The sequence below is a fragment of the Tympanuchus pallidicinctus genome, unplaced genomic scaffold (genome assembly GCF_026119805.1).
Source record: "Tympanuchus pallidicinctus isolate F22 unplaced genomic scaffold, pur_lepc_1.0 scaffold5, whole genome shotgun sequence".
NCBI classification, from domain to species: Eukaryota; Metazoa; Chordata; class Aves; order Galliformes; family Phasianidae; genus Tympanuchus; species Tympanuchus pallidicinctus.
In genome coordinates, this window is record NW_026294769.1 from 23,232,758 (window position 1) to 23,241,124 (window position 8,367).

General features: G+C 34.3%; 1 protein-coding gene across 1 annotated transcript in view; it reads left to right on the forward strand.

Moving 5' to 3' along the window:
• TMX3 (thioredoxin related transmembrane protein 3) overlaps window positions 1-8,090 on the forward strand; it is a 535,825-nt gene extending 527,735 nt beyond the window's left edge. Inside the window, exon 17 of the transcript XR_008211430.1 lies at window positions 8,080-8,090. The gene's annotated coding sequence lies outside the window, so the exon portion shown is untranslated. The remainder of the gene's footprint in view (window positions 1-8,079) is intronic.
• The last annotated feature ends 277 nt before the right edge of the window (window positions 8,091-8,367 follow it).

Sequence of the window (8,367 nt, forward strand, 5' to 3'; positions counted from 1 at the left end):
CCTACATCATAAAGTAATATATATACTTTAAATAAACAAGTTAATCAAATTATGAATATGCATCCTGAAACTTTGAATTCATTACGATTTTTATATTTTTTATATTTATTTTCCTAGAATTATATCTCCGTATCCCTTTTCCAATAACAAAATAAAAATTTAAATTATTTAAAATACGGATGGATATCTGGCATGGTACTTAAACTCAAGTCTGGTTTTATAACCTTAATTGTCTTAACAAGGTTGTATTTGCACATCGATGCACACAAGCCATATCCTGCTAAAGAAAGGAGCATTTCTTGTACTGTACCCTCCGATTTGCCACCTACAATTTCCATTTCAGGACTGGCTTCTACTGAAACACCTCAAAGAGTGAACACCATAAGGTTAGGACTCCCTGAATAAAGTTTATTTAGACTTAGTCGGCATTAATATTTTGGAAAGGCCTAAATATTTACCACAAAACCTTTATGCTAAGCAAAGATACAATGAAAAGAATTATCTTTCCACTGGGGGAATACCAAGTTGCTTCAAGGCTTCCCTGTGAGAGTGCGTATTTTCTCTGTGGCTTGCTATGTGCAAATGAGCAGAGGTACTTGACCTATACCATACCAAGAAGTGGTAGCTAAGCATGCTCTACAAGAGGTCTGCAGTATTTTTACTTGCCTTTCAACTTAGCACTCCTCGTCCTTCAGAAAAGAGAGAAAAAAATATGGTTATAGTCAACTGCTAGAGGGATAAGTGGTTAAGCCTTTCAACAGAATAGCAGAAAAAGAACAGGAACTTGGTGCTGAATAAGAGAGACAAGTTATTGGTGCTGTTGTATTTCATTTGAGCTGGTCTTGACATTGTGCTTGTGACTTTGCCTCACCAAAATTTATTTAACCTTTATCTCATGCTGATCTGCTTGGAAGTACTAGCTCTTGGAAGGATAAATCAAGAACCGGGAAGTCTGTTAGTGGACATTTTTTCTAAGACTAAAGCATTTTTGATTTAGGTCTGGAGATTTCTGTGAAAATACATAGGTATAACTGATTGTATGTAAGAGTTTCAAACACAACTTTACTCCTATGGAAAAACCCAGTGACAACATGAATAATTTAGGATATTATGCATAAAAACCACTTCACTGCAGCAGTAAGGATATATGAATAAACCACTCACCACCAAGTTTACTAAAGGAGTTATAGAAAAATATGATGGATATATAGAATCTGTGACAAACACTAATGTTTTTGATTTTGTTGGCTTTGTTTCTTTGTTTGTTTGGAGTTTTTTGGAAGAAAAAGTTGGGTTTTCATTTACTTTGTTTTTGTTTCTGTTGAAAAAAAAAAAAGATTTGCAAGCTAGCACAGTCATTTGTCACTATTTTTGGCATCAAAATCTAAATACATAGAAAGAACACCAGAGTAGATTCAGTGTCCTGAATGTACATTTTAGCATCAGTTTTTCACTCATTCCCTATGCTTCTCATCTTCTTTCATTATATGTAAATACTTCTAAGAGTAATGAAAATTTAATTCCTGATAAACCTCTCAAGGTAATAGTGTGTGCACATAATTTCATGAAAGATAAAGAATTTAAAAGATCAGTTAATTCAAATAATGAACATCTGATAACATCACAGAAAAAGATGAATCATCTTTGGACACAGATTTCCAGACCAGAATAGTTGGGGGAAATTAACAAACTGCTTGCACCTATTGATCTGGTCTGCTCAAAAACAATTTCTACCTTGTTAAGAAACTCCCTACAGTATATCATAGGATCCTAGAATCCTAGAATCATAGAATCATAGAGCTTGGAAGGGACGTCCCGAGATCATTGAGTCCAACCCCCCTGCCAAAGCAGGTTCCCTACACCAGGTCACACAAGTAGGTGTGCAGGTGGGTCTTGAATATCTCCAGAGGAGACTCCATAACCTCCCTGGGCAACCTCCCTACTCCAGTGCCCTGTCACCAGCACCATAAAGAAGTTCTTGCGCACATTTGTGCAGAACTTCCTATGCTGCAGTTTCTGGCCTTAAATTTTATCAGCAAGGTATTTGGCAAATGGACTCACTCCTCAAACTGGTACATGATCACGTTCACAAAGAACTAATTTCAGGCTCATCAGGCAGGATTTATTTTTTGAGTTCCACCAAGTTAGACAACTTAAAATAGAAGGAAGAAAGTAAAGAGCAGAACATATCAGCTTCCCAAAATTATCTGTTAAAGTGAGTGAATGAGGACTTCAGTCAGTAAGCAGAATTTGTTGTAAGTTAAATCCCATGTTCTCACAGTGATGGTACATTAGGTCTGGCAGACATTAGTTGCTGGTGGATTCAGGAAATATTTCAAATATTTCAATTTAAATGAAATGTGCATAAAAATTATGAGACTACATGAGAAAATAAATTACATCACAATATATATAAGCAAAAATAAATGCAAATATACATTTAAATATATTGTTCTAACTTCTCCATTCATTAACAATACTGAAAATCATTGCAACAAACAGATATTTTCAATATCTTTTGATTTTGAAATATTTCTAGGATAAAAACCATTTATTCTATTAAAAAGACCCTCAGAGGCATTTTGTCATCTCTCCAAAAACAAAAACTGAAGTAATAAATTTCACTGCTATTCCACTGATCTTACTGTAGGTAGGACTAAAATATAAAGCACCAGCCCTTCCAGCCTGAGCAATTAGTCAGTACATGGAGTCTTTTCAATTGATTGCCGGAAGAAAAATTGTTTACAGCATGATTCATGGGAATAAGTTTGTTTATGTAATCATCTCATCTCTCTCCAAGTATGTTAGGAATAAGCAGGGAGGGGCAGCTTACATGTTAATGTTCCTAGATTTGCCTTTTGTAAAACTATGTTGGCCAAATGAAAATGTGCTATTTGGCTTTCTCTCAGGTCTACGCTGCAGACATCTCCCACCACCTGCCTGTGGCCTGCTGTTTCCCTCTGCAGTTGCAGCTTCTGAAACCATGGGGATCCCATGTTTGCCTTGGCTTTTTCCTTCAGTATTTCTGCTCTCACAGCTGAGCTTCTGACTAGCCTTTCTGAGAGGCACCTTGCTGTATATGGTTGCTGCCCACTGTTTCAGCATTTAATTGGTACTTAAGTTAGATTTAATTCCTTCTCCTGTTTAATCTGCATGAAAGTTGGTGAGCAAGACAGCACTGATAGCACTGTGTAAGGAGCAAACTGAGTCTCAGCCACTAAAATGATGGAGAAAATAAAAAACCAAAAACCAACATGAAGGACTGTAACGTAACAAAATGGAAAGTATATTTGGAATCATACCTCCCAAATATACTTCTGTGTGCACGTATAATTATGAATAACCAATAAACAAAAAAAGAGTAAAGTTAGGTAAAATGGAAGTTCAAAGCCTGGACTGTCTAAACTTCTTATAACATGGGGTTTCCAGTTGGCAGGTATGCTTTGGTTGCCAAGCCGTTGTAGTATATAAAGAATCTTTACCATTTTGGATTAGAATGCAGAACAAGCCTCTTTTTCAGGACTATGTCTTCTCAGTTTCCTTTAATCTAGATAAAATCCTCTAGGTGATGGGTGGCAGCAGGATAAGGTCTTAGCACGTTGTTATAGAAGATGAGAGGAAAAAAATTACATTTGCTCTAGAGTTAAGAGTAATCAACAGGGAGTGATGTTCAGAGGATATCTTGTTTGAAGTCAGATTCCACACACGGACAATGCAGAGTCAATTTTCTGCGGTTTACATGCCATTAACCCTCAAGGATCCTGTTGTCTTTAGCAGGAATTTGAGAGAAAATGTAAGGGTTGGTGGTTAAACTATGTATTTGCATGCTGCACATACATCACAAAATGTGCAGAAGTTTCAAACATTCATAAAATCATAAAATCATAAACTAGATGTAATTCCTGAAGAAAAGAAGTAATGAAATCTAGTAAAAGTATCTGGCCTGTCAGCAGAAAAGCAGGAAAAAAGTTCCTGCCACTTGAGAGAAGTCTTTTGCACAAGTTCTTTCCAATTTTCTGCAGATAGGCTCAATGCAGAGCACAAGCCCATAAGCTGTAACATATATGGGTTAAAATAATATATTGAATTTAAAAATTTACTCATGAGCCCATGTAAACTCCACATAGAGTTTACACTTCTTATATTGTTCTTAACATGGAATAAAAACTTGCTAGGAATGTAAAAATGAATTAAATAATTATAACGAAGATAAGAGATTTAATTATTTAAGGTTATTATAGAGATGCATAAGTAAATTGTTTTAAGGATGACAGATTAATTTCTTAGCATAACAGGAAGCTGAGCTTTCTGATGGAGAACTAAGTTTGAACTTTCTCATTAAGCATTTTTACATGAAAATATTTTTGATTATTTGTGTAATGTTACTTGATGCTCATCACATTGAGAATCAAATGAATAAGGTAAGTAAACACATGCAGTTCTTCCATTACAGCTTGCCTATTTCCAAAAATCCCACTGGGCTGCTCTCCTCCCACATGATGGCATTGGCCTTTTGTTTTGACCTGAGAGGCTAGGCATTGTCCCAGTCAACTTCCTGTAGAGGAAAGGTGAGCAGCAGCATACTAGCTGAAGGAATCAGTGCTCCCCTCCCTTTGCTGCAATATACAGCCTTAAGCCAAAAAAACCCAAATAATAATAAAAACAAAAACAAAAACAAAAAACAAAAACACAACCATCACCCTTTCCCAGCTGGAAATCCTATCTGGAGCATATGTGGACTGGTCCCAAACTGGACCTGATTTGGATTTTATTCACTTTTTGAGTGCCATGCCAACCTGTCAGCGTGCAGAGTCAGGATCTTTTCTGGATCGGAGGATGTGATAATGCAGGAATGTTCTGCCAACCCAGGTGACTCACCTCAGTGTTTATAAGGAACATCAAGATAACTAACTTCAACGTACAATCTAGTTTTCAAGTAGACCTCCTACCTGCTCTCCTTGGACCTTCAGTTGATTTGAAATGAACTAGCTGTTTTATACCTGGAAGGTCAAAAGAACCTCAGAGGATTTTTCATTTTTACAATTATGATCAATTTTACCCACCACTCGTGCTCATGTGTTTCTGAGATAAGTCATTTTAATTTGATCATGATATTATCAACTGTTTACAGAAGGCAAACTTGATCTAAGATTAATTTATTGAGATGTCAGAGAGAAAAAACAATCAGCTATTTAGTAATACTTTTTTATTTTAAGATGATAATGTCTCTAAATACATAAAGCATGCCATTTAAATTTTTCATCGTATCAATATAAAAGAGAAAAAAAACTTTGAGGAGTTTATGCTTTACCATATTATTTTAATATTTAGAGAACAATGTTTCAAATTTGGATTCAGCTAAGTCTGAGAATAGATATCAGACTTCTCTCTTCTTTCCTGGGCTTGGCCAGGCAGAGGGAGTTAGATCTTGTCTATGGGGTATCACACTACATTGGAAGCTGTTATGGAGCGTAGTCTTGGGGAAAATGAGGAACTTCTTGTCTTCCTTAGTGTTTCAGTACACTAAATTCTTTCTTTAAATTTAGAGGCATCTTGACTCCTGGGCCAGAAAATTTTCTGAGCTTCTTGACTTCCACTTTTTTTTTGTTAATGGAACTGAACAGCCCTTGGGCATCTGCAGAAAACTGAAGGTTTTGGAATTTCAAGGTGAATATAATTTTTACCAAAGATCAGCTCTGGAATTCTTCTTCAATTTTTTTGCTGGTATTCAGTGGTGGGCAGCAGTAAAACATGATACAACATATAATTTTGTGTTGTCTTCTAAGCTCTCTGTAGTTGCAACCTGCTTTTATTTTATCTTGTTTTACTCATCTGATATGAGAGGTTTCCGATAGGGTCATTTGCCTTGAAGTTTGTGTTTGCAAACAGGAAGCCATAATAGTAACAAATTAAGAGTTAGAGGTGTGATCATCTCTCATTTGGATAAGTAAGTTTGTAGTCTATGGTTATAATATATAAATATAATATATAAATATAGTATATAAATATAATATATAAAAGTATATAAATATAATATATAAATATAATATATAAATATAATTTTGTAGTCTCAGAGGTGAAAGGAGACTGATGAATTTTAAGATTGCATTTTTGAACACAGCAACACTGTTCCAAGCCTTAGATGATTTTTGTGTACAGATACTTCTATTATTTGAATCTTACTAAAAATACTGTATTGTTGAGTGTCTTATGTGAAATCTTAAGAAACTAGAATTCTACAAGTGCTCTGTATATGTAGCTATTAGCAGCCTAAAAGCTGCCACCCATCCCTGATGTTCTTTCTCAGCTGATCTGCCTTTTTACAGCTATACTTTTATGAATGACCGCAATGGCAATGTCATCTTCAAGAATTACGTTCCTTAGCTGCCCTGCTTGTTGCTTACATTACTGCATAAACATATAGATTTTTGCATGGTATGGAAGGTACTTTAACCAGTTCTTGGATTTATTTGCTTGTTTACAATATTGAAAGCTGGACAGGATTTTTTGTGAGGTTAACTGTATGTCTGCTTGTAGCAAAACAGTAGACTCCCCCACTAGGCCCCGCAGCACTGGAGAAGGATTATGTTTATTTTCCATCTCAAAGGAATCTATGAGCACAAAAGCATTCACATGTAGATACTGTAATGATGGTGAGAGTACATATACCTTTATAAAAACTAACATAAATGCATTATTTATAAAGCAACAAGACACTGAAGAATAAGATGTGAAAACAAAGAGCAGCAACAGAAGTCCTTCATTGCCTCTCCTATTTCTTTCTTAGGAAAAGAATACCACTGAAGTTATGATGATTTATGTTGTCCATTATAAAAATGGCTTTTGAGAAATACTTAGCAAGAGCTAGCCACAAATGTATAGCCATAAATATAAATACCTCTAAAGTAAACAGAAAGCTCAAGCACAGTTTAATAGCAAGTCTCCAGATAGACAGCTTTCATAACTGCATAGCTTGGTTTCTCTCTATTCTCTCTATTGGATTTCTATCCTAGAAATATTACACCACTAAAACTATTATGTTGAGTTTTGTCCGAGACAAAAGGATCTTTTCAGATTTGGATAAAAATTATTCTGTTTACCTTGGGGATACTGTGAGAGAATATTATGATAAAATAACTGCATAAGAGCAGTATGAGTTTGGTTTAGTTGAATAATATGGTTCTTATTACACCTATTACTTTTATAGTAAAAAAAAATATATATTAGTGAAATAATATTTAAAAAGTCTTCACTTTTTGATTAAAAAAAAAAACTTATTTATATTCCACTTGTTTTAAAAACTTTCCTTCCAAAATTTATCTTAATAGTTTATTGAAACATTGATATTTTGACTTTAGAAAAAAAAATTGTATCATGATTTATGATTATTTTATTTAACAAAGAAAGTAAAATACTGCATTTATTCCTCACAGTAGCATTTCTGCCATTTACTCATATTCTAGATGTGGATGCTAAGGTTTAATATCACCAAATAATCTTATAATATAGTCTTCAGAATTCAAGAATGTATTTGTTTATAGGTATTATTAATTTAATTACATAAAATATAGAATTTAATAACTCAGCTGCAGAAATAAATGTTTTGCCTTTTTATTTTTGTTGTTGTTAAAAAATATGCACTGATATTCCTGGTGTAAAAGGAATACAACATTTTATTTTATTTGTAAATGAAACAACATTAATAACAACATTTTAAAATTCATTATTTTATATTGAAAACAAAGGTAAGGTATTGTCTTGTTCATACTCTGGAATCAGGTGTCTTCTGCTGATAAAACAAATTGGTGATGGGGACCATTTAAAGTGAGTGGTAATGAAATCATATTGTGACTCCCAAGAATGAGACCAAAGAAATGATTACCAGCTGAAGAAAAATTAATAATTAGAGCTGCAATGAATTTATATGTCATCAAGAAACAGAATGCATGGAAAGTTCAGTTCAGAGTGATAACTCTAAGTTGAGGCACATAAACCATTACATAGTAAATTCCAAACTGTGACAGATGGTAGCTTAAGGAATGTTTAAAATACTGCCAAGTGACCAGGATGAAAATGAAGAAGTCAGTGGCTAAAAAATCCTCAAGTCACAATATCATCCTGAAAATTAGTAGAATAGTTTTCAACGGGCATGAGATTTCTTTTCAGAAATTGTATTTCTAACACAAGCTACATTTCTTGCAGCTGATATATAAAAGCGATCTATTATCCTTGCGTCTTGGGGAGGGTTTCTTGTGCGTGTGTGTGTGTTTTGTTTTCCTATATTGTATAGAATCTACAAACAGATGCACTGCTTTGCAAAGATTCTGTTCTTAAAGCATGGGCTCCCTCTGTCTGTATATTTTAAGT